Source organism: Protopterus annectens, chromosome 13.part0, assembly GCF_019279795.1.
Source record: "Protopterus annectens isolate FY-2018-M chromosome 13.part0, PAN1.0, whole genome shotgun sequence".
Taxonomy (NCBI): domain Eukaryota; kingdom Metazoa; phylum Chordata; order Ceratodontiformes; family Protopteridae; genus Protopterus; species Protopterus annectens.
Window position 1 is genome coordinate 850,442,604 of NC_056747.1, and position 27,082 is coordinate 850,469,685.

Consider the following 27,082-nt stretch of genomic DNA (forward strand, 5'->3'; position numbering starts at 1 on the left):
TTGCCATAAAAGTGTACATAAAATATGCTCAAAAAATGAGCAGGATTTTGTGGCTGAATTTCTTTATTTTTTTTTTGTGAAAGCTTCTCACAGATTTTGAAATTTGTGTTTTGTGTGAATACATTTTTTTCTCTCTTTGTTAGATCTCCCTTGTGAAGTCTACTGCTGTGACATACTCATAATAATCAATAGACCTAACAATCCATTAGACTTCATCTACATTTTGTAAATATAAATGTCTTAAATAATTTATGTAGCAGACTACAGACCCTTGCCTCTAGTCAGACAGTATGTGTCTGTATTCAGTTAGTTATACTTGTAAAGAGCTGTCTCCAAGCTTCCTACCACATCACCACCTCATTTCACATATTAGTTTATCAAGTAATAATGTACAGGGTGCCAGATAATACATGGATATTTTTTTTAAGTAAGCAATGTGAGCCATACAGATTTAGGGTACATTGTCTGCCATCATCTTTACACTCATGACTTCTATTAGCCAGGAAGCACAATTTTCCTTTCTTTCTTTCTTTCTGTTTTCTTTTAACAAGAATACATCACTGACATTGTGTTATGTTATTATGTCTTTATAACAGTGTGATGTTTGTGCTATGTTTATACTAAGGTGAATGAATTACAAGGCAGATCTATGCTTTAATAAATTGGATGAGTTTTATTTGGTCAGTATAATTCCTTTCAGTGCTTATAACTACCATTTGTAAAAAAAAAAAAAACACTCAATGTTTCTGTGATCTGATTGGTTAAGGACCATAATCCTATTTGGACTCATTTCTGATGTTTTTATGACCTAGCTGAGCAACACTGATAATGAAATGCTCTCAATATGCAAAACCATAAAGACACAGCATTGTTCTATGTTTAAAAGAGGCTGAGATAATTGTGCCAGCCTCCTCCCCATCCCCCGGTACAGTGAGCTACTTTTTGTTAAAGGCTGAAAAGATAATAACTATTGCTTGTAAAAGATGCCCAGGTGAAACGGGCCTTGTTGAAATGGATATGGCAGCCGCTGCTATGAGCCTCTAGTGCTGAATTCATTGAGATTCCATTAGCCTCACACAGACAGTGGCAGCTCCGATTTTTAGTGACACTTGTGTAGGTTCAAAACAAATTGGCTCTGTCATACTGGACAATTTTGAGATGTGAAGTAAATTAAACATGTAATCAGGCAGGAAACACTTTACAACTCTCCTATCACTCCATTTCCAAGAGAATGCTTTCAGTATTTAGATGTTCCTATTTCACTGATACAGAATTACAGTACAAGACAGGGAGAGGGGTGCTGTCTTGGCAATGTCAGGAATTTTTAACTGGAAAGACATTCTGCAGGGGCATGGGTAAAGAAAACAAGATACACTGAGGCGGGAGTAGCAGTGGTACTACTTGTTACTTTTTCCTGCATTCGGCTGCTTCAGGCCATCTTAACTTTGCACACTGATTTATTATGTGCATCTCTCTGGGTGTGTCCCAGCCTTTCTGATCTTAAGTTAAATCCTCCAGTCTGACCTACCATTAAAGTCAACAGTGACCGAAAGGATACTTTAGTCTAAGAAATCTGCACTAACCTGCAAGAAAACATGGAAAATCAGCAATTACTAAGGTCCAATAACAACTTTTGCCTTAAGACATGAAAAAAGATTGTAAAACCCAAGATGCAGCTGTTACATCTACTCCCAGTTTCATACATTATTTCTGTTACTTTTATGATTTATACAAGACTTTCATATCTGTGCCAGAGTTATGCCATTATTACATTTTCTGTCCACCTATCAACTATTACTAACTTTAAACATGCCCTGCTTATACTGTAAAGCATCCATTTTTTTTTTGTTTACAGCTTCTAGATATATGCTACTAGATGGCTAAAATACTTTTTCTTAAAAATGTTTGCTCACATCCTTTCCAGAGCACTTACCCACCTAGTCTTCACTTTTTTCTTGTGTATCTGGTTTGGCAATCTAGCTGGATATTAATGTTACATTACTTTCAAGAGCCAAAAGCTCTCTTTTTCATGCTAGCTTAGTGGGACTACTTCTGTTTTCTAGGTTCACGGCTCAATCCTGACCTAATCTCATTGTCTTTGAGGAGCTTTGCATATTCGTATGTCTGAATAAGTATTCTGAAGGTACTCTATTTCTTCCCACCTCCTAAAAGCAAGGCTTTGCTAAGTTGTCCTTAAATATGCTGCACTTAGCTTTGCCTTTGTGGACAAAGTCATGGCTGAAAAGGGTCAGCATACCATCCAATTACTCAGTTAACAAATAATAAATAAATACATTGGCTTTTGTGCTGATTGTGGCTGGATTCATGATCTCAATAATGTTATTATGGTTAGGCTTAAATAATATGTTTCTTGATCTCAGACCTTAGTATGCACACATTCAATAGATTTAATGTAACAAATATAACATAGTTCAACAGCTGACCAAAGGGTACTCACACAAATATATCTGATATGGTATAAAATCAAGTTCTCCTTTTTTTAGAATTTGGCCATTTTAATGGCTCTACTATTTTACTACAAAAAAAAAAACACTTGATAGAAACAATAAAGGTTAATGCCACTTAAACTGTAGGATACCTATTAAGATGGATAAATCACTTCACCTAAGGAATGAAGGTTAACTTTACTAAAAATGTCACCATACCCTATCCTGTTCTGATTAAAGCTTAATTCTGTTATGTTATGTTTATATTATGTTTCATTATGGCTAAGTATTTCTCTCAGGTTTTAAAGAATATAGCTACTGGAATACATCAAGTGACTTTAGAGCTCATACTGTTAACTACCAAAGATTATGCCAGGCATAAATAAATGTAAGGGTTGGAAGACCGGCTTTGAAGATGCTTGCTTGATGGACTTTTTTTAAAGAAATGTATTATTTTTCTCTAGCATTGTTGTTCCGTTGTGTATGTTAAGCATCTAAAAAATATTAACTTACTGTTACTGTTTGTACTTTCTTTTATTGATTGTTTACATGTTATTCAGATACGAATGTTTTTTGTCAAATTATGGAGATTCTTCTCTGAAAACGGATCTTAATAGCTATACATACCAGGTTATAAATGTAAATAAATAAATACATAGGTACATAATCAAGTAGGTGAATGAATAAAAACAGGGCAAATAACAGATGAGAGGAAAAACATTTTACAGTATGGGTGATGTTTGCTTTGTCCAGACTTAATATTAAACTTGATGCTTGAGTATTGCAGTGTACATACAATTTACTTACAACACACTTGTAGTGAATTTGGTAGTTTCATATTAGTTAGACCTGTATAGCTGCACATTGTGTGCTAAGAGTTGTTAGGAAATCCTTTTATTAAGTCCAGATAATTGCCAAAGGAACATCATCAAGGTCTAAAGAGGTAATCACTCCCTTATACTCAGTACTGATCAGACCAATTACTTAGTACAATGTCGCTTTGAGACTGTGACACTGACAACCCAGCATTCTGGAATTTTGTAAATAATTCTATGCCATTTGTGACTATTGATATGATTTATACAGAACTGTATGCTGTGTAGTGAGCTTCAAGAATATAACCACAACATACCCTGCTGGAACACAGAAGATTAACTTACAAAACTTCAAAAAAATAAGTTGAAATGAAGTGCTTTACAATGTGCTATAAAAGTTAGTTTCAATGCAGCAAGAAGACAGGATGTCTAGAGCTAGAAGTTTTTTTCTTTTGCCCTGGAGAGATGTAATTACTAGGTTTAAAATGTAAAAATGTTTTATTGCTGTATGACTTCCTAGCAGCTGCACAGTTCTGAGATATATGTATTTCTCACACAGAGATGTTAAAATTCTGCTAAGTTTCTGTTAGCCTGGGAACTGAAGGCAGGTGATAAAGAGTGATGTCATCCAAGCTGTCCCAGCAGTAATGTTTGATAGTAATTTAAGAACTCTCTCAGAGAGAGACTTTGCATTTTGTATGTTGTATTGGACCTAGCAAGAACATGCACTCATCATCATGAACATCTGCACTTGCCTTTCTGTAAGTAAGATTTTAGGCATAGTATCTCCTTTAGATATAGATAGGAATATAGAAAGGTTAGTCTAGATGTTTTCTGTATTTATTTGAGACTGTTCTGCAATGTTGTTTTAAAATATTTCCTGTGATTCTGAACTCTGAAGTAACTGTGTTTGTTTATTGAGTATTGCTTTGTTCTTTTATTATTTATTATTAAATATATTTAAACCTATCTTTGTGGGTGATATTTGTGAGATATATTTAAGCTCTTAGAGTACTTGCATATGTATTTGGTGACACTGTACAGACCACTCCTAAATAGCCTTGCTCTTGGTCAGAATAACATTTGGATAATATTAAAACTACACAGTAGGATTTGATAAGGGCCTTAAGTAGCTGATAAAGATTTGGCTGGTGGCAGCTGGTACTACCTTATAGTCTGGGCAGAGGGGGGCATAGCTACTAAACATGTGACAGTTTTTCTCAGGTGTGTGTGTGTGTGTGTGTGTGTGTGTGTGTGTGTGTGTGTGTGTGTGTGTTTGTATATCAATCAAGTCTCACGTAAGACACTATTAGAGACCCAGTTGTCCTGGACCTCTTGTATCTTTGCATTTCCCCTGATACGAAAACTGGGGACCCAAATCTACACCAACAGATAAATAAATAAAAGGAGGTACAGGTTTATAACGCAGTGTTTCCTAAACAACTGGAACAAAATTCCCCTGCATTTTAAGCAGTGCCACTTACTAGATTTCTGTAAACATAACTAGATTGGTAGCCATGAATCCAATCCAGGATTGACTGGTATGGCAGTCTTGTCTTGGAAAAATGAGAGAGTGAAGGAGAACATTGACATGGCATGAATAGTCTTAAGACTTGGTGACCTTGGAATATCTATTAAAAATATACAAAGACTACCAACAAAATATAGTTGTAAAAATGAGTAGTATGGTGTGATGCCCGTGCACTGGCCCAGCAATCAAGGAGCCTCAATCTTCACCACTAACACCAGTGAGGGGCATCCATACAGGGAAAGGATAATAAATACCCACACAGTAGAGTATATTTTCCCTTAAGAGCATGTAGAGATCACAGTCAGTCTGAAGCTAGTTTTTCCCTTTCTCTCCAGGTCTGCAATAAGACTCCCCACTGGCAGAGCTATAGGGTCCAGATCTCAGCCTAGTGGGGAAGCTAAAACCTCCAACACCCTCTCTGTCCAACCAGTGCTTTGTGTCCCTGCCCAAGTAGCTGACACACACACACTTTGAGATAAGAGTTATATACAACCACACAGACACTCCTGGGGAAGGCTGGCACAGGTTCTCCAGCTGTGCCCCTTTTACCCAGACTATACAGTAGTACCAGCTGCCACCACCCAATAATATTAGCTACTCAAAGGCCCTTATAAAAAGGTGTCCAACTATTACTGTGGAATATTATTATCCAAATTGTAAGTGTCACTGAAGAGTCAAGACTTATTAGCATGATTTAGCACAGTATCACTATATACATGCGATGTATTCTAGAGCTTAAATAACTCTACATAAAACAGCCACAGTTGAATGGCTTAAAAATATTTACTAATAAATAATAAAAACACAAGACAATATTTATTACTAAACAGTGCTAGTCAAGAGTTCAGAGATCACAGAGAAATACTTAAAATAACAGCCAAATTTCTGACATCACAGAAAAAAAACTAGTCTAATCTTCCTATTCCCTAGCTATATCTAAGAGAAAACACAGTTCTAAATAACTTACATATAGAACAGGCAGAGTGGTGAGTTGAATGATCTCAAGACAAATGCTCTGAGCTCTCTGATTCTCTCTCTTTAAATTGACAATATAGAGCTGCTTCAAATGACATAATTTTCACACTTCTCTGGAGTTCCCAGGCTAACAGAAACTACATTTACAGTCTTTACACTTGGTCAGAACCCATAGCAATAAAGGACATTTATACATGCAAATTCTAGCCATTGACTCTGGTCATAAAACAATATACAGGATGCCTTGCTCTAGACATATTGGCTCCGAATTTTGACATCAAAGACAGTCATGAAATGCTTGACTTAGCTTTCTTACAGCAGAGTGCACTACTGTTACATTTTTGCAGTTCAATATCCAATGCAGTCTTTTCACATTTAAGAGAACAAGCCTGTTGCTTACATTAATATTTAGAAATGACAGAATCATCTAGAAAATTCTGTCTGGCTAGGCTGGCAGCCTTTACCTATCTTCATCCCCCCCCCCCTGGAGAATTCAAGCTAGTTTTTCAAGTGACTCTTGGAAAACGTTGCTTGAGAGGGTTAGGTCTATCTGAATATACATTGCCCTATTCCCTGTATTAAGAGCCCATCTGCACTGGGACTGCTAATCCCACTGTGGTGCTGCACTGACATATCATATGCTTGCAACCCTAGTCTCCATCTTAGCAACTTAGCATTCTGCTGGCTGGCTCTGTGAAACCATGTTAGGGGGTTGTGATCTGTAACTACAGTGAATTTTCTTCCATACAGATAAGGCTGAACTTTCTGCAATGCCCACACTATGGCTAGACATTCCTTTTCTACAGCTGCATAGCATTCCTCCCTGGGTTGGAGCCTATGACTGAGATAAACCACTGGGTGCTCTTATCCCTCTGAAGAAATATGGCTACGTACAGCCCCCACCCAATGGTTCAACACATCCACCTGCACAACAAATTCTTTGCTGTAATCTGAACTGGCTAACACAAGGGGTTCTCCCAAAGCCTCCTTAAGCTCCTGGAATGTCTGCTCACATGCTGAGGTCCACACTACCTCATCTGGCCTGTTCTTCCTTGACAGGTCCGTGAGGGGACCAGCTATGGTACTATTACTAGGGACAAACTTTCTGTAGTACCCTGCTGCCCCTAAGAATGCCCTCACCTGCTTTTTGGTAACAGGTGCAGGCCATGCCTGAATGGCTTCCACTTTGGCAGGTTCTGGCCTGATCTTACCACTCCCCACTCTATGTCCTAGGTAGGAGACCTCTGCCATACCCACCTGACATTTGCTCAGCTTAATGGTCAACCCTGCCCTCTGTAGTCTGCCCAGCACCTTCCTGACATGTTGAAGGTGCTCCTACCAGGAATGGCTGTATTTGGTAATATCATCTAGGTAAGCAAGGGCAACTCCTTCTGCTCCTGCTAGGATATGATCTACCAGCCTCTGGAAAGTCACTGGAGCATTTTTCATCACAAAGGGCATCTTTGTGAACTCATACAAGCCAAAAGGAGTCACAAAGGCTGACCTCTCTCTAGCACTGGGAGTCAAGGGCACCTGTCAGTAACCCTTAGCAAGATCAATGGTTGTAAGATACTTAGCCCCACCCAGCTGCTCTAGGGCCTTGTCTGTCCTAGGCATGGGGTAAGCATCTGACTCTGTGGGACTATTTAAGTTCCTGTAGTCTGCACAGAACCTGGTGCTGTCATCCTTCTTTGGCACCAGCACCATTGGGGAGGCCCAGGGACTGTTGGACTCTTGAATTACCCCTAGTTCCAACATCTCTTCTTCAGAGGCTGTTTGACTCACTCAGGCACCCTATAAAGGGCCAGCCTAATAGGCCTTTGGGGTCCTGTATCCACCTGGTGCTGCACCAAGTGGGTGCACCCTGGTTTCCAGTGAACATGTCCCCAAACTCCTGTAACACTGCTCGGATTTCTCAAACCTGGGTAGGAGATAGCTGCTGGGACATTGCTACCCCATCCACTGAGGTGTCAGTCCGAGCCTCAATAAGGAGAACAGTCACCAGATCTCCCTCAGACTCCTCCTGCAATCCACTGCAAATGCTCAGCACAAGGGCCTTCTTATCATGGTAAGGTTTCATCACGTTAACATGGTACAATTTGTGCAACCACCTCCTGCCTAACAGTTCCACCATGTAGTTAACATCACTTACCTTTCTTACCACCTTGTAGGGTCCCTCCCAAGTTGCTTGCAGCTTGCTGTGTCTGACAGGAGTGAGAACCATTACCTGCTACCCCACAGCATACTCTCTAGCTCAAGCATTCCTGTCATATCATACCCTTTTCTGTTGTTTGGCTTCTGGCAGGTTCTCCTGGGCCAAACCCATGAGTCCCCTGAGCCTTGTCCTCAGGTTTAGGACATATGCCACAACAGACTTGTGAGATTCACACTCACCTTCCAATTGATCTTGATCTAAATCTAGAGGTCCCCTCACCCTATGCCGATACAACAACTCAAAGGTTGAAAAACCTGTGGGTTCCTGTGGAACCTCTCTATAAAGAAACAACAGATGGGGCAAATAATTGCCCCACTCTCTCTTAGACTATTCTGCAAATGCCCATAGCATGGACTTGATTGTAGAGTTTAACCTCTCAACAAGACCATTAGTCTGGGGATGGTAGGGGGTTGTCTTCATGTGCTTCACCACACAGTACTTGCACAGACCAGCCAGCAGATCTGACATGAAATTGGCACCTCTGTCAGTCAGTATTTTATTTGGGAAACCTACCCTGCTAAAAAAATCTAACAAAGCATCTTTTCTGCCTTAATGGAGGACAGAACCACTGCCTCAGGGTATCGTGTATCATAATCCACTACCACTAGGATATACTTTTTTTCCTGTGGAACTTGGGGTACTCAGAGGCCCCACAATATCCATAGCTGCCCTCTGAAATGGCTCCTCAATCCTCGGCAAAGGCATCAAAGGAGCTCTCACTTTGTCTCCTGCCTTGCCAACCTTTTGACACTGCTCACAGGTCCTGCAGTACCCTGTTACCTCTCTGGAAATTCCAGGCCAATAGACGTTCTGCATAATATGTCTCTGGGTATGTTTTATGCCCATATGACCTGCAAAGGGAATATCATGGGTTATGGCTAGAAGTGCCAGATGGTAGGCTCTAGGCACTACCAACTGCTGTACCATCTCACCTTCTAGCCCTCCCTCAGGGGACCCCTCTCTGTACAGTAACCCTTTGTCCCAGCATACAGATTCCTCCTTCCATTGAGAATCAGGTGCCTCAGCAGCTACTTGCCTCAGGTCTTGCAATATAGGGTCTGAGAGCTGAGCCTGTCTCAACTCTCTCTTTGTAACCCTTCCCAGCTCCCCTTACACAGGAAGTCTGGCATCCTCTGACAGTGGTGCCTCACTGTCAGCCTGGGTATTACTACTAACCTCTACCTTTGCAGTCACTCTGTCCAAGGGAACATCAGTACCCACAAGCAGATGTGACTCACCTTCAGTCTCACTGCTACAGAGTAGCTCCCTCTCTGAAGTAACCACCTTACCAGTCCTGGCTGCAAGTATGCAGTCTGTCTGGGTCTGCCCCAGACTACCAGACCCACATGCTTGTCTCAAAGCCTGACTGCATGTAACTACATTAACACATAGTACTACCTCATCCAAATCTTTCCCTATCAGGACATGTACAGGATGGTAGTTCGGTACCCCTGTTGTCTCAAGACAACCTACTATTGGTATTTTGTCTTTCCCACTTACTGGCTCTCTCACCTTTTGTTCCCCACCTTGCCTCTGTGGACATCTGTATGCCACATGGCCCCACTAGTTGCATTCAAAACATTTAACCCTAGGTCCTGGATGTGTACCTGGACTAGTGGCTTCCCCTGCTACTGGCAGATTCTGTTGGGGCAGTCTGTGCTGCCCACCATGGGTTCCTTTAAACCCATGAGCAGTACTGGGGGTCCATTTCCTGTGCAGGGATGCCCTGCTTGCTAGGTATAAGTCTCCCTTCTTCCCACCTCATCTGAAGTAGCACATTGTCTATCAGCTAACCAGATCCTCAAGTCCTCAGGCAAAGTGCTAAGGGCTTGTTCCCTCACCAAAACGTCTGCCAGCCCTTCAGAAGTTGTGCCCTGACATTCACTCACCCACCTATGAAAATAAGTGCTCAGTTCAGCAACATATTCACACATACTTTCATCTGCCTTGTGTCTATGCTCAGCAAACTTTTTTCCTTTAAGTTTCAGGTGTTAGCTTAAAACATTCTAACAAGTGATTTTTAACAGCAGTATAATCAAAATATTCACAATCAGCAAGTTTAGACAACACAGTTACAGCTTTACCATGGAGTAAGGGGGTCAGGAACTGTACCCAGAGCCTTTGGTCCACATCATACTGTTTACATACCCTCTCAAACATATGCATGAAACTATCAAATTTATTCCCCTCTTTAAACTGTGGAAGAAATTTACTGACCTTTTGTGCTTCTGGGGTCCAGTTACTCCCTCCCCATTACCTCCATGACTTTGGTGAAGAGTCAGCATCTCCTTCTCATGCTGCCTTTGCCTCTCCCTCTCCTTTTCCTCAGCTTCCAGACATAGCAGGTTCTCATTCTCCTCAGCCTGCAGACATCTCAGTCTCTCAGCTGCTTCTATTTCCAAATGCCTGGCCTCCAACTGAAGTCTCTTTAGCTCCAGTTGGATTTTTAAGTCCTCTGCAGAAAGGTTGAACTGTCCATTCTCTGAGGGTGGTACATCTACACTGCCAGTCTGATCATCCTCCTGGTTGCTGTTTTCTGATACAGCTGTGACCAAAGCTGTAATCATGTCTGGCTTAGTCAGGTTTCCATGCACCAGTCTCCTAGCCTGGTACATCTCAACCAGCTGTCTCCTTGTCAGCTTTCCATACTCCTCTGCTGACATGCTGTCTGCTCTCCCTGACTAACTAAGCTAACAAAAGAAATAAAACAATTGTGATCTGAACTCTGAGTATTCACTGCATGGCTGATTTAGAGTACAAAACACCTTCAGTGATCAATGCACACAAGCTACAGGAATTCACTTTACCCACACCACTACAAGCCAATTAGTATTTCCCAATCAATTAATATGTGGTGTGGATATCGCACCACTGCAAAACAATTAATATGTGATGCCTGCGCATTGTCCCAGCAATCGAGGATCCTCAATCCTCACCATTAACACCAGTGAGGGGCGTCCACATATGGAAAGGAAAATAACTACACACACAGTAAAGTACAATTTCCCTTAAGAGCACATAGAGATCACAGTCAGTCTGGGGCTAGTTTCTCCCTTTCTTTCCAGGTCTCCAATAAGACTCCCCACTGGCACAGTGTCAGATCTCAGCCTAGTGGGCAAGTTAAAATCTACAGCACCCTCTCTGTCCAACCAGTGCTTCATATCCCTGCCCAAGTAGCTGACACGCATACACATTGAGATAAGAGTTATATACAACCACACAGACACTCCTGGGGAAGGCTGGCACAGGTTCTCCAGCTGTGCCCATTTTACCCAGACTATATGGTAGTACCAGCTGCCCCCACCCACTAATATCACCTACTCAAAGACTCTTCTGAAAGGGTGTCCAATTATTACTGTGCAATATTATCATCCAAATGGTAAGTGTGACTGAACAGTCAAGGCGTATTAGAGTGACTTGTTACAGTATCACTATATACATGCAATGTACTCTAGAGCTTAAATTAACTCTACATAAAACAGCCACAGTTGAAAGGTTTTAAAATATTTAATAATAAGTAATAAAGACACAAGACAATACTTCTTACTACACAGTGCTAGTCAAGAGTTCAATGATCACAGAGAAATACTTAAAATAATACTGTAGCAAAAGTTCTGACATCACAGAAAAACAAACTAGTCTAATATTCCTATTTCCTAGCTATATCTAAGAGAAAACACAGTTCTAAATAACTTACATATAGAACAGGCAGAGTGGTGAGTTGAATGTTCTCAACACAAATGTTCTGAGCTCTCTGATTCTCTCTCTTTAAATTGATAACACAGAGCTGCTTCAAATGACATCATTCTTCACACTTCTCTGGTGTTCCCAGGCTAACAGAAACTACATTTGCATTCTTTACACCTGGTCAGAACCCAGAGCAATAAAGGACATTTTTACATGCAAATTCTAGCCATTAACTCTGGTCTTAAAACAATAGGCAGGATGCCTCCCTTTAGACATATCGGCTCCGAATTTTGACATCAAAGACAGTCATGAAATGCTTGACTTAGATTTATTACAGCAGAGTACACTGTTACATTTTTGCAGTTCAATATCCAATGCAGTCTTTTCACATTTAAGAGAACAAGCTTGTGGCTTACATTAATATTTACAAATGACAGAATTATCTAAAAAATTCTATCTGGCTAGGCTGGCAGCCTTTACCCATCTTCACATATGGTTCAGAAAATAATGCTCTGTGTGTGTGTGTGTGTGTGTGTATGTGTGTGTGTGTGTGTGTTTATATATATATATATATATATATATATATATATATATATATATATATATATATATATATATATATACACGAATCCAAAATCTTAGGTGCACGTATAATGGAAGGTGCTTGGTTCAATGAATACCACGAAACAAGAAAAACCAGCACTCAACACGACAAAGCTTCTTGATGTAAATATTCCTATAACATGCAAAAAAACGAGTCTGGAGACACTTAATCCAAGAGCTGAATAGCTCTAATTTACTGGTTCATCACCCTCAAGGCAGTGGAAAAACTGCAGCAGAGCACAATACAACAGCATCCTCAGTGTGTAATGACCATCAAACAGTCTTCAATTTAAATAGAGGACAAGGCAAAAAAAACAACCGCATTTAAAGATATATACATGTTGCCTTCACCCAATATTAAACATATTTAAACATAATATACCTAATATATATATATATATATATATATATATATATATACACACACATATGGGAACACTTCACATAATGACTACTGAAATCTAATTTCATATGGTCGAGACCATATGATCGAGATTTCAGTAAATCGAATATGTGTAGTCTTTAAAAATAAGAGTTTACTTACCTTAATGCATTGCATGCACACAGAGGCAAGGATTCTTGTACGCTCTGTGTGTACGTAATGTTTTATTTTTTTTGCGGTGTTGATAGGAAATGAGAAATCTCCCGTTTCGCGCTTCCGCATACAGTGCAAGACAGGAGATTTCCCATTTTCCCACTGTAGCGCGATCTTCAAGTTGGTATATTTAAGTAGGGGGGTGTGGGGGGCTGTGCCCCCCACATGGTGCTGGGGAAGCCCCTGCAAAAGTGAAGTTTGTCTTTTTTTTTTTTTTTTGTTGGTTTCGCTTCAGAAGTTCGACTTTCCAAAACTCAATCTTTTGGTTTCGGTTATTTGCAGTTCGAGATTTTGTTAATTCGAGCTTCTGAAGTGAATCCATACATACATATAGATATATGTTTAAAAAACATACAAACACTAATAAAAAAAAGCAACTATAACAATAGTTAAACCTAGATAGGGCATGTATCCTAAATATATACAAAGCAAATCAATGGTGAAAAAAATCAAGTATAAACACACTTGTTACATGAATACTTAAAATTTCATAAACCCCAAGACAAATCTAACCAGATGGAAACACCATAACTAAAACCCTAATAAATCAACCCCAATAGCCATTTAAGCCAGGTTTATATAAAGCACCCAAATTAGTAATCCACAGTTTTTCCTTTTTAGCCAATATTTTGTGTTTGGCTATGTCCGTTAAAAAAGGCAGAACAACCACATCAATCCCTACAAATACAAAATGGGCTGTATGATGTTCAAGTTTATGTTTATATAGGGCAATTCTAGGTCTTTTACAATTAATGTCACTCAAAGGAGTTGCTATCCTCATTTTAAAAGACCTACAAGTTTGGCCCACATAAAAGGCACCGCATTGGCATATAACCATGTAAATAACCCATTCAGTTTAACACATAATCAAGTGTCTAATTTCAAAGACTCTTGATGTATTGATCGAAGTAAAAGACTTTGTTTTCGATATGACTTTACAATATACACAGTTGCCACAAAATGTGCTTCCTTTCAACCCATCGTGTATAGGATAAAGATCTTTATTCATTTTTTTATACCAAGACAAAACCTCACCAGTATTCTTATTACATCTATAACTAAAAGAACATGTATCTCCTAAATATTGATTCAACAAATCATCAGATTTCAAAATGTGCCAATGTCTATTTATTATTTGTTTGATTTTAAAGGTGTTAGTACCATACGTGGTAACAAATCTAATTTTCAGTGCATCCTGAACTGAAACCTCAATGCTATCATTCTGTGTAGAATATAACAAAGATTGTCTTCTAAATTGTATAGCCCTATCACAAACAGATTTTATATGGGCTTTATTATATCCTCTCTCAATAAATCTATCCCTCATTTTATGGGCCTCATCAGTATAATTTTGATCATTACTACAAATGCAGCGCAATCTTTGAAATTGGGCCATTGCTATGTTATCAACCATATGCCGGGGATGACAGCTACTTGCTTCAAGAAGGGCAGTTTTAGTGAATGGTTTCCTAAATAATGTTGTAACCATAGTCCCAGCCAACACTTTCTTCACGTTCACATCAAGAAAATCAATGGTAAATGGTTCTATTCTATCTGTGAACTTCATACCAAACTCATTTGAGTTCAAGTATTCGACAAAAACCTGCCATTCATCCAACGTGCCAGTCCATATACCCCAACAATCATCTAAAAAATGGCGCCACATGTTAAGATATTTTTTATGCACATTCTTATCATCATAAATCAACCCACATTCAATGAAGCCCATAAAAAGGTCTGCATATATTGGAGCAAATACAGTACCCATTGCTGTACCACTCAAGTGCAAATAGCAGTCATTACCAAAATAGAACACGTTATGTTCTAATACCAACTTTACCATTATGAGAAGAAATTCACAATGATCAACCGAATATTTCTCATATTCATTAAGCCAATATCTAACTGCTGTGATGCCACCCATATGTGGAATACTAGTGTAAAGGGATTGGATATCAAGAGTACACAAATAAGAATTAATCAGAACTTGTAGATTGTCCATCAATCTAAGGAACTCATTAGTATCTTTCAATCGGGCTTGAACCAAATTTAGTAGGGGTTTTAACTGATATTCTAAATATATAGAAATGGATTCAGTTAAAGAACCCCTACCCAAGACTATAGGTCTTCTAGGTGCGGGCACTATTATTTTATGAATTTTAGGTAAGATACAAAAATTTTGACATTTCAGATTGTCCACCACAAATTCTTTGTATAGATCATCAGAAATGATCCCCTGTCTTTATAAGAAAGAAGTACACCATCTATCTTTCTTTTAAATTCTTTCATGGGGTCATGAGATAACTTACAATAGAACTTGGTATCTCCCAGTTGTCTATATACTTCATTGGTGTATTCAAAAGTACTTCATAAGACAGTAGCCCCTCCCTTATCAGCACCAACTACTATTACATCTTTGTTGTCCTTAAGACTCTTAAGTGCTTGTCTCTCATTCAAGTTGAGGTTAGAGCCATGGTGTTTAAATATATTTGCCTGATGGCTATGTAGGTCCCTTAGAACCAATTCTTCAAACAAATTTACCTTAGTATCATAGGGAGGATTAAAAGTAGATTTCTTAACCTTAAACTCTATAGATGAAGTACAACTACTGTCCATTTTAGCAAAACAATGTTTTAAATTCAACAATCTGCAGAATCTTTTAACATCAACATTGGTGTCATATTCAGAAACAAAACTCGAAGGTACATATTTCAACCCTTTATTCAGCACACTTTTTTCATCTGTTGTTAACGCAACATTAGTCAAATTAACTATCAAATCAACATTATTAGAGATTTGAGTTATATTAGCATTTTCAATGTGTCCCTGAATGTATTTTCCACCACTTCCATTCTGAAATCTAGTTGTTTTTCGATGCTTACGCCCCCTCGCCTAAAGGGCCCACTTTCCCTTTAATTCTCTTGGGTATGGGTGATGTTTTTTCAAAAGTGTCGCCAAAGTCATTTTCAGTGTCTGTACTTGGTGAGTTAGAGGAAATCTCTGAGGCACTCTAATCTGTATATCCCATACTACGTGCTGTATTTAATATGGATTTCCCCCTCTTTCGTTTTTCACGACCAGATCTATTTTCAGTTCCAAAAAATCTTACAGTCCTTTTTGTTTGTTTTCACGAAAATGCTGTATCATTCTTGAAATCACTCAAGACCCTATTAAGTTTTTTAAGTTTGCGTGTTTTAAGCTCTTTATCAAAAACATTCATCTGTTCTACATACATGTCATACAATTTTTGATATTCACCATGTTTTTCATATTGCTGTACATTCAAAAGAGCAGTATCTCATTTAACATTAATGTCTAACAGCATTTTATCATAATGTGAAACCAAAAGTTCAATAAACATTTTGGATGCAGTATTTTGTACTAACTGCCACTTAGACATAAACTCAGTGTCCTCTTTCCCTACCCCAGGTTCAACATAAATTCGTAGGCCTCGCGGAGCAATGTTAGCCCCTAAGTATGCCTTTAAGAGTTTGTTGTGCCACATTGTAGAACAAAACTTTTTAGTACACACTATTAAATCCTTAAATGCATGTTCCATTTCAGTCCCAATGTTCACCTCAGACACAGTCCCAATCGATTCATGTAGTCTATGGCCTTCATACCACGTATTGTCATCCTTATCTGAAGAAAGATTCCCAATGTAAGTCCGCAAATCACCGTAATCAACTGCCATGACCAAATTTCACTCCTCACTCGAAAAATACAAAAATGAAAATGTAAAACATCCAAAGTGTAACACTCTTTGAAATACAGCACTCGATTAATAGTAAATTAATCCAAAATCTTCGGTGCATGTATAATGGAAGGTGCTCGGTTCAATGAATACCACCAAACAAGAAAAAACAGCACTCAACACAACAAAGTTTCTTGATGTAAATATTCCTATAACAGGCAAAAAAATTAGTCTGGAGACACTTAATCCAAGAGCTGAATAGCTCTAATTTACTGGTTCATTATATATATATATATAATTTTTTTTCTTACTTCAGATATCTGGAAGTCCATCAACAGCTGCTTACTTTCTATCTCACTTTCCCTTCTCAAATAATGAAAATAAAAGAACACTAAGCATTTGGGGCATAAACTACTGTTCAGTCATTTTTTCAATAATATAGGTTCCTTCAGTTATCAACATGCAGGGTCATGCAGTCTTACAGATCTTCATAGTTATTATACATTCTGAAATAGTCCCACTATCCCACTACTAGCTTGAATTCTTACTTTCTAACATTATTTCAAAACCTCCCAATCTTCTCTCTTAATTACATTTATATCATAACTTGTATACATTTAATGTGTTATCATCAGTGATATTACATGTATGAGTTAAATAATGCAACATCTCCATCTTAAAAATAATAAATGCTGCCTCACAGATTACAAACATTTTTATGCTATTAATATTTAACATATTTTACACATCTCTTAAGCAATTCTTATGGCTCAGGAATTAAATAGTCCTTGTTTATATTTACTTCATTATATTGACTCAGCAATAAAAGTAGCAGTTGAAGTGAGCAAGTTCTTGATATCTGAACTTGCATTAATAAACTTTGGAAAATTATACATTCTATATAAATCGATATAAAATTGTGATTTTAAAATGTTGGCATAACAAGTATACATTACTGTCCATATCAAAGTGAAACAATAAAGTGTGATGACGCTTTCAAAAAATTTAAAATAAAAATTCATTTGAGGTTGAAGATTTTAAAAGTATGCATATTAATATGGCACTGTTGCACATAACAAGCTGAAACAGTATATTGAATCCGCAATTTCATAATACTGCAGCCTACCTATAGGACCAAAGTTATTTCACCTTTATAATCTTTATTGTTACACCATGGTCCCAAACTAAATATGAGAAATCTTCATTTGCAGACATTTGTTTTACAAATTATCCAATTTATTTTATTATATAGACTGGCTGAGTAATGATCAAAACCATATGACATTTTCCTTGCTTAATGAGCTACTCAAAAGTATGGACAAAAGAAAAATTAATGGTGATCTCCTTATTAAGTACTCTTCAATAGAATTACTTTGATTCTAATAGTCAACCCACTTCTCTAATTCAGTAATTCCATTTGTGATATCATCAAGGCCTAAAGAGGTAATAATTTCCTTATACTCAGGATTGAATACAATACCCCTTTGAGATGTAAGTAACTAAACATATCAAACAGTTGGAAAGATTCAAAGGATCCTAACCATAAAGATCCCAGCTCTAATGTCCTTGAGCTGCAAAGATCGAGACTGAAAGTTCTTTCCTCTTATCACATGTGGATCAGATACCTACAATAATTCTTCTATAACATACTGCAATTATCAAAATTTAACAAGTATTTCTCTTTATTATCTTCACAGTGAAGCAGAGTTATGAATCCTTAGCTGAATAACACAAAACAGTCTTCCTTTTCTGATTAACAACTGCTGATCTGCTTTCCTCCTGTTCCACTAAACCCAGTAACCCTGATTTGTAAATCCAACTGAATTAGCCACAGTTATTTCACTAAACAAATGTACTGGCAGCTTTTTTATGCATCATGTCTTTCTCAGAATTAGTAAAAGTCAACACTCCAGAAATACAGAAAGCATTTACAGCACTGCTGGAAAAATTAACATATACTTCCACTTACATATCCTATATTCCCTAACAACTTCAATCTCCCAAAGAGTAATGGGTTATCAGGTCATACAGTTTAGACTGTTAAGAATCTTATGAAAAGGGGGTGGAGCCTAGATGGCCAACTGACAGCAGTGAATTTTGAGAGCTCCATAAACTAGTTTAATAATATAGGCAAATTGTATTATTTTCAAGTTTAAAATGTCAGAAATCTATAGATAAACTATTAAATTACATAAATATCAGTGTTGGTGGAGATATACAAACATTTTCCTGTCAAGTAACTTGGAGCTATATTGAGTCACTGAATATGAACAAATCAAGGAATTCTCATCCAGATGCTGTTTTAAAAAAAGAAATGCAACTGATGACGTCTACCTTACAGGAACTATCTTTGAAGATGGATGGCTTTAAAAATGACTTAGAAAAACCTCAAATTAAATTCTCAAAAACAGACTGATACTCTTAAGGAACTATTACAGGAACACCATACAAAAATAAATATAGAGACTTCTCTAAATGACATTGAAGGGAGACTCAAAGAGGAAGAATTCCAAAAATAATTTCTGCTTAAACAGAATACATGGCTGCTTAACAAAATAGATGACTTAGAAAACAGATAAAGGAGAAGCAACATAAGAATCTTTGGTCTGCATAAAAACACTGAAGGAGAAGACATTATTTTATTCTTAACAACCTGGATTCCTGAATTTTTAGACTTGAAAGAGGGACTTCATTTGGAAATGAAAGGGCGCATAGGGCACTGAGGAAACCTGCTTCTAACTCAATAAATACTCTACCTAGATCCATAGTTGTAAAATTTCTTTTATTTCTGAACAAGGAACAAATATTAAAATCTGCTTGGAGAAAATCACCCTTGAAATACAATCAAAGCCTGATAAGGTTTGACAATGATTATTCTTCCAGAGTACTAGAACAAAGGAAAAAAGTCTGGCCAATAATAAAACTGTTGAAAGAAAACAACATTAAAGCACAGCTGGCCTTCCCAGCCAAGATAAAAATACTTTTTGCCAATGAGATGAGAACCTTTAATAACTTAGAAGAAGCTACTTTGTTGTGTCTTTCAGCTTTTCCTGGTTAGGGGTCACCACGGCAGAACTCCGGTCCGCTAATGATTGGCAGTAGATTTTTCAAGAGTGCCGAGGTGCCAGCTCGACGTTCAACCTTCAGCGAAGGCACGCCCATTACGCATGTTCTTTCAAATGCCCACCCAACTGCGGGAAGGACATGCAGACTCCACACAGAAGGCACTCCCCGCACCCCAGCCGAGAATCGAACGGGAGAACCTCTTGCTGTGAGGCAACAACGCTACTGCTGCATTATATTCATAAAAAACAACAACATAGTGTCTATCTCAGAAGAAATGGAATGGATGGCCCCTACTCTTAAAAGAATAAAGGAAACAAATCCTTGGACTGATGCTAGAAATAAGAAACAAAAAACTGATTCCAAGATAGCTGTCCTAAAAAAATAACTCTTACAACTACATCTCTCAAAGTATCAACTGATATGGTACATCACTTGCCATCTGTTTTTATTTAAAAAGAGGGTTTCATAAACAACTGAAAAACAGTAATGATTTATTCAGAATGTTCAAAGAGTCCAATAATTCTTCACAAACAAAAGTAGGTCAAGATAGGTTACTATTTACATTATATATATAATCCATACAAAGCAACATATAATACAAACATAGAAATTTCTATTCCTCTACTTGAACCCAATGAATACTTATTTTGTTCATTTTTCATTGACTTTACTTATAATAATTTAAGTAATTAACTAACTAATTCAACAAGGCACCATTAATCAGAGTTCAGACTTAAATGTAAACAATTAACATCATATATAATAGCAGTAACAGTAGAGTGTTTTGAAAAAAAAATGCTGTCATAGAGACTAATGTCTTCTTCAGTTAAAGTATGATTTAGAAATGTCATGTATATCCTGGTTAAATAATGGTAGCAAGCTCTTAGTACAAATGGCATCATTATTCTGTCTAAATACAGTTAATATCAATTATGGCAGGAATCACAGCTACGAGTGCTGTTTGATCAATCCTAATATGGTGTGCGTAGATACAGCTGTGTCTGGCAGCTAGTACAAATGTCATTATTATTCTGTCTAAACATAGTTAATATCAATTATGGCAGGTATCATAGCTTTGAGTGCTGTTTGATTAAGCCTGACATGGTGTGTGTGTGGATGCAGCTGTGTCTGTCAGCTGTTGCATGTTGCCGTTTTCATCTCCAGTAAGTTGTGGGTTGCAGCTTGTGATTGAGGTTTACTGATGCTTGTGTATTAGGAAGAGACATTTGGTGTTTTAACCTGGGTTCAGGGGAAGGATGTGGATAAAACTGTGATTTGTGATATTTTGGCAGAGAATAGTTTGTTTATACATCTGCTGAGTGAGAGGTGGGAAGGCTGGAAGAATGTGTTATCTCTTGTTGTGACGGCTTGTTGGGAGGGTTTTTTTTTTTATTTTTGATCTGTTGGCTCTCTGTTCTTTTCCTGGCTGCTGCCTCGCTGAAAGGGAGGGAATTTAGGCTTGAGTTGCAGTGAAGTGAAGCTTTGTTTCAGGTGCATTGCGAGCCTCTGGTATGCAGTACAGAGGCACACTAACAGAAGCAGACACTCCCAGATTGCTATGGTAACTGAGACAGATGGACAATAATGCTTAATGGCTCTGAGGAGCCTCCGAGATGATTCTCGGCAATAAAGGTTTTGGTTTAAAAAATATATATATAATAAAAGCGCTGTTTTAAACCACATATACACATATTGATGGTCTCCTAGCACTTTGTTTAGCTCATTAAGTTGATTCTTGATAATAAATAAATAAATAAATAAATAAATAATAAGAGCAATTTTATATTTAAAATGTATTTTGGTCCAAACACATTAAGGACTTACATAAGAGTGGAAGTCAGAGTTATTGTGAAAAACTGAGAGCACTTGGTCTTGTGCAGTACCCTTTGCAGTGGTCTCGGAGGTGAGCTTGCTCGGACGTGTTGGGCATATGGGGATAGCTGATTCTAGGGATGTTTGGGATTGCTGGGAAGTGCTAGAGAGTCATCAGATTTCCTTTGTGGAAATATCTTTGGGAATGGAAGGTGTGTTGAGTGGTTCACTGGCAGAGTGGCCACTGCATGGAACAGGCTGGTAAAATGGAACAGGACAACTATTGGTTTGAATATTTTAAGAACAGCCTGGAAACACACCACATGAACTAGTGAATGGTATTCTGGCAAAACTGCATGGGCATTGTTGCCCATACTTGAAGTACTGATATGTGAGTATGTAAGGATGGAAATATAACAAATAAGAAACTAGAAACGTCTTATAATTTAAAGTCTATGGACTGTATAAACATGCTTGGAAGGAGCTAATAATAAGAATAAGCATTACAGCTTGTGGTCTCTCAAAAAACTAAGCAACAGCCAAAAAAAAAAAACCACACAATAGTTATGTAATGTATTATTTTAGTAAATCTAGACATAACATATATAATCATCATATAAAATGAAGCCAGTCTGCTGACTTTAGATATTAAAGGCAGGATTTAATAACATGGGCTTGTGTATAATAACACTGCTGTCTTAACTTGTCATAAATGACATACACTATATTGAACATCAAGGGGAAGCATGATGATTTTCTCATATAAGTAAATGTACATAACAAGTCATATAATTGCTTTAACTTGAATTGTGGTTTTGTAACCCATCTTGATCATACATAATACTTAATCTGTAACTAATGTTTTATACATGACATTAAACTGGCAAAGTTATTCAAGGACAATAGAAGCCTGAACTAGGAATGTCACAGAATGTAATAATCACATCCTGAACAAATAATATTAAATTGACAATAATCACTCAGTTTAATCTTTGCTGATTATACAAAATGTAATGTTGCCATTTAAATCTAAAAACTTTCAGTATATGCCATAAAATGGCAATTTATGAATATGGAAAGAGAACTTGTAATCATTAATCACAATAAGTGAATTTGTTGTTTTTAACCTATAATTTCACTCATTTTATAATAAGAAATGATAGATATGAAAATTTGTGTGTAGGAAATGGGGGGAAGAGGGATGCACTGATAATTAAAATGCACTAACTTTCATCAATGTTTACATAAAACAAACTTGATGCTTTAAGTAGGTTAGCAACAAACAAAATGGTTACTTAAATGTGGCAAACAATGAAATATAACTTTGGATATATCCAGTAAAATACATTGTATTATAAAATTAGGTATAAATATTACCATCTATTCATATTAAGTAATACGTTTTGAAAGACTTCATCAATAAGGGTGAATATGTTAAATAACTGTGTGCTGTAATCATTTACTGAGGTTTTATATATGATACATCCTACTTTACTATGATTGAATTGCTTGTCATCTACCTTTCATGTAAATATTAATTGCTTATACAATAAGTAGTCATTTATATTGTATTAGAATTCTGTCTAATCTACAGTAGGACTATATCTGTTCAAAATAATATAAATATTGCTTATTCCTATTACAAATATTCTCCATATGAAAATTCAAGTTATGGAGCTCAGATGTCCTGGATTGTCAAGGTATGAATGATAATCTGATGGATTTAGGTTTATCAATCAGGTTAGGAATGATTTTCATTCCATGGCTAGTACGGATCTTAGTTTTGTTAACATTTATTAATTTAAATTTATTTCACAATAACATTTTTAGTATGCCTGACCAAAGCATTACTTTATTAGTAAACACTCAAAGCATAAAACTGATAATTTCCTTTAAAAGCTCAAACATATACTTTATAGTTATCAAAGGAAAATGTTTAATAGTTACAATAAAACAAAAAATACATAGTGTAAATAAACTAAGATGGGTTTAACTCTATTATCTTTAAATACCATTGGCTTAAACAATCCTAGCAAGAGATCACTGAAATATTTAAAACTGAACAAAGCACAATTTGTCTTCCTTCAAGAAACTCATTTCAAAACAAATGACAATTACAAATGGAATCCTAAGAAATATATGATATTGGTGCAATCCACTTAAAAGACAAAGACAAAAGGGGTAACAATTTTATGGAAAACAAATGTGATTAACCCAGGAATCATTTATAAGTATGAAGATAAAGTATGCCTTTTGGCATTTGTAATAGTTAAATATAATAACAGAATATGGACCATAGCCAATCCATACTGGTTCCCAGTCATTGGAACAGGAACTGTTAAAAAACACTTGGATTTCATTTCCAATAATTATAAAGGCAACTTAATATTAGGAGGAGATTTTAACTGTATATTTGATATTTCTGAAACTACAAATAAAAGACCGCTGGGTACATCTGCTGTCTTAAAAGATTTAAACGAGTGGGCATTTCATCTTGTAGATACTTTCAAGTTCAACGAAGATACATCTTTGTTGTTTTCCCATCAAGATCACAGATATGGTACCCAAACTAGAATAGATAAAATATTTACTGCCCATGACTTACACTTTAAAATTATTAATTTCTCAATCACTCCCTGCCCCTTTTCAGACCACAATTCATTGATACTAAAACTTCAAAATGGGTACAAACCATTAAGCTTTAACTCCAGAATTCCAGCACAAATAATTAAAATTAAAGAGTTCAAACCCTGGTTATTATCTGAATTACAGTTCTTCTTAGATATTAATTACACTACAGAGATAAATAAAATAATGATATGGAACTCATTAAAAGTGTACATATATGGTAAAACCCTAACTTGGTATAAAAATTCAGAATAAGTAAAAACGTTGAATTCAACAACTGCGCTATCTTCCGAGGAAGCCTACATTCAGTAGGTGAAAGCGCTTTACTCTAAATGCTTGCTTTGGCAATGTAATGTGTTTTCCTGTCTGTATTTAACGAATATTAAAAGTTTTTTTACAGAGACTGCACTGCGTTCCCTCTGTGTACAACGTTGTAATTGGTATAAAAATTCAGAGAATGGGATTCTGAATTTTTAGATTTATAATCCAAACTTTTGTCAGTAAAAGCTGAAAAAAATCAAAACCATTTGGAGATGAAAAAGAAAGTAGATGTATTAAAAAATAAATACAATGAAATTCTAACACATAAAACTAGTTTAGCTTTAGAAAAACTAAAATTTAATACCTTGGCCACTTCTCTCAAATATCTAAATAATTTATCTACAAGAATCAAAATACATTCAAAAGCTAATAACATTAAAAGTATCTTCCATGAAAAGAAAGGGAAAATGTGTTGGATATAGGTGACATTCTTAATGTCTATAGAAATCACTATATGGAACATTTCCAAAAGGAAAATATACACATTGATCAATTAAATCTAGATGAAAAATGTTATAATATAAAAAATATACCAGAAAAATTAAAATTTGTCCTGGGACTCAGTAAGGTTCCATGCAGGAATAGCTTATTACTGCATGGAAACGACTATTTAAGAGCAGCATGGCAGTGCACCATGCATAGTTATGAAGGCACACTGCCTCTACTCCTAAATGGACATGGAGCATGGACGGATGCAGGGGTTGTGTCTGAGAGCAGAGCTCTCACAATACACATGCCCCTGCAGTGAAGAATTGCCATTCAGCAATTACAATGAGTGAGAACACTCACAGGGGGTTGCATACCTCTCAACTATACAGATCATTGCAGAATGTCCAGATATTTCACCCATACATTTGTCCTGTACCTCATTTACCTGGCAAATCACTGGGATGATCTCAGGATTGAAGTCAGTAAATAATGGCATACATTTGAGTTTCAGACTTCAAATCCATCAGAAAACATATATTAAAAAAAACCCTGTTGCTCTAGCATCTTTCTCAAGTTTATAAGAGCAATATTTAAAATATGTCCATAGTTCTGCTCGGTTTGTCAAGCTTTGTCCAGATAGTTTGCATGAAGAGGTTGAGAGGTATGGGGGGTTGCTAGGATGTTAGCCAAATGTGAAGATGCACACAGAAATCCACAGCAATAAGTGAAACCTGTCCCTTCATAGAGAAAATAACACTAGACATTTTTTTTTTATCAAACAGATTAAATTTAACCGTAGGTGAGCGGGTTTGCCCATTGCTTAGCTATGCATACTGTAGCTTAAACAGCACAAGAAGATAAACAGCAAGATACATTCACTTGAAGCAGTACTGCAATAGTGTAGTGGTTAGAGCGTTTGCTTCACAAGCAGTCATTCCTGGTTCGATCCTCACTGTAATAAATTCCATTTTCCATCTGAAAGCAATTTATGAACTTTTTTTGTGGTATAACCTACTAAATAACATATATTTGTGAACTGGAGTACTGCATTAAGTGCAGATGTGAGATGTCATTGCAATGTTGTTGGGTCTTTCGGCTTTTCCTGGTTAGGGGTCACCACAGCGGAACTCCGGTCCGCTAATGATTGGCAGTAGATTTTTATGTGTTGAGTTGCCAGCCCTGACGCACAACCTTCAACTAAGGTATGCCCATTCACGCATGTTTCCATGCAGAAGACGCTCTAACTGAGAATGTGGTAAAATCAACAGATAAACACAAGTGCTCCATACAGTATATGTACACATGAATCAGGGATACTAAACAAAGTTATAATGTGTAATGAATGATAAATTCATGCCATACAGCAAATAGTGTAAAATATGTATAAAGTGTCCAACTCTACCACTTTCCCAAGACCCATGTTTCATTTATTTCTAAATTAGTGCAGGGTTAAGTGGGAGTAAGCAGGTCTAATGCTGTTTGTGCCGGGGTAAGCAATGCACAAACAGGTTAAGCAATTTTGAAGCTAACTCTCTGTAAGCATATTTAACCGGAAGTTAGCATAGCTTATCATCGCACAAACCCACGCAAACCCACTTACAACTGCTTAAAAGTGCCTTAATCACTCTGTATCCAACAGCCCTTGTTCTGCCCGGCAACAAAATAAACAGCCCTTGCAGGTCTTGAACACAGGTCCCTGTACACTATAGTCACAGACATTAACCAGTAAGCCATCACAGCTGTACATAAAATTGAGGTATACCCAAACAGATCCTCACAATAGCAAAATCACAATTTACATGTGAAATGAATCTATAACAGTTTTATGTTGTATAACCTACTACATAACATATATATGTGAACTGGAGTACTGCATTAAGTCCAGATGTGAGGTGTTATTGTAATAAAGTGGTGAAATCCCCCAATAAACACAAGTACCCCATACAGTGTACGTACACATGAATCACGGGTACTAAACAAATATATAACATGTAATGAATGATAAATCAATGCCAAACAGCAAATAGTGTGCAAATTTAAAAATAAGCAATAAGCAATAAGCATACCTCTGCTTACTAGGTGTAAGCAATGCATAGATCAGTTAAATCAATATGCCCATTGGTATACCCCTTTGAGCAATGCCAGCCTTATGTAAGCAGGTTTGCCCATAGCTTAGCATTTTCAAAACCATACAATCATGGCAAAGTGTGGGAAATCAGCCCTATTTAAACCCCATAGGCAGGAATACATCTCATAACTGGTTG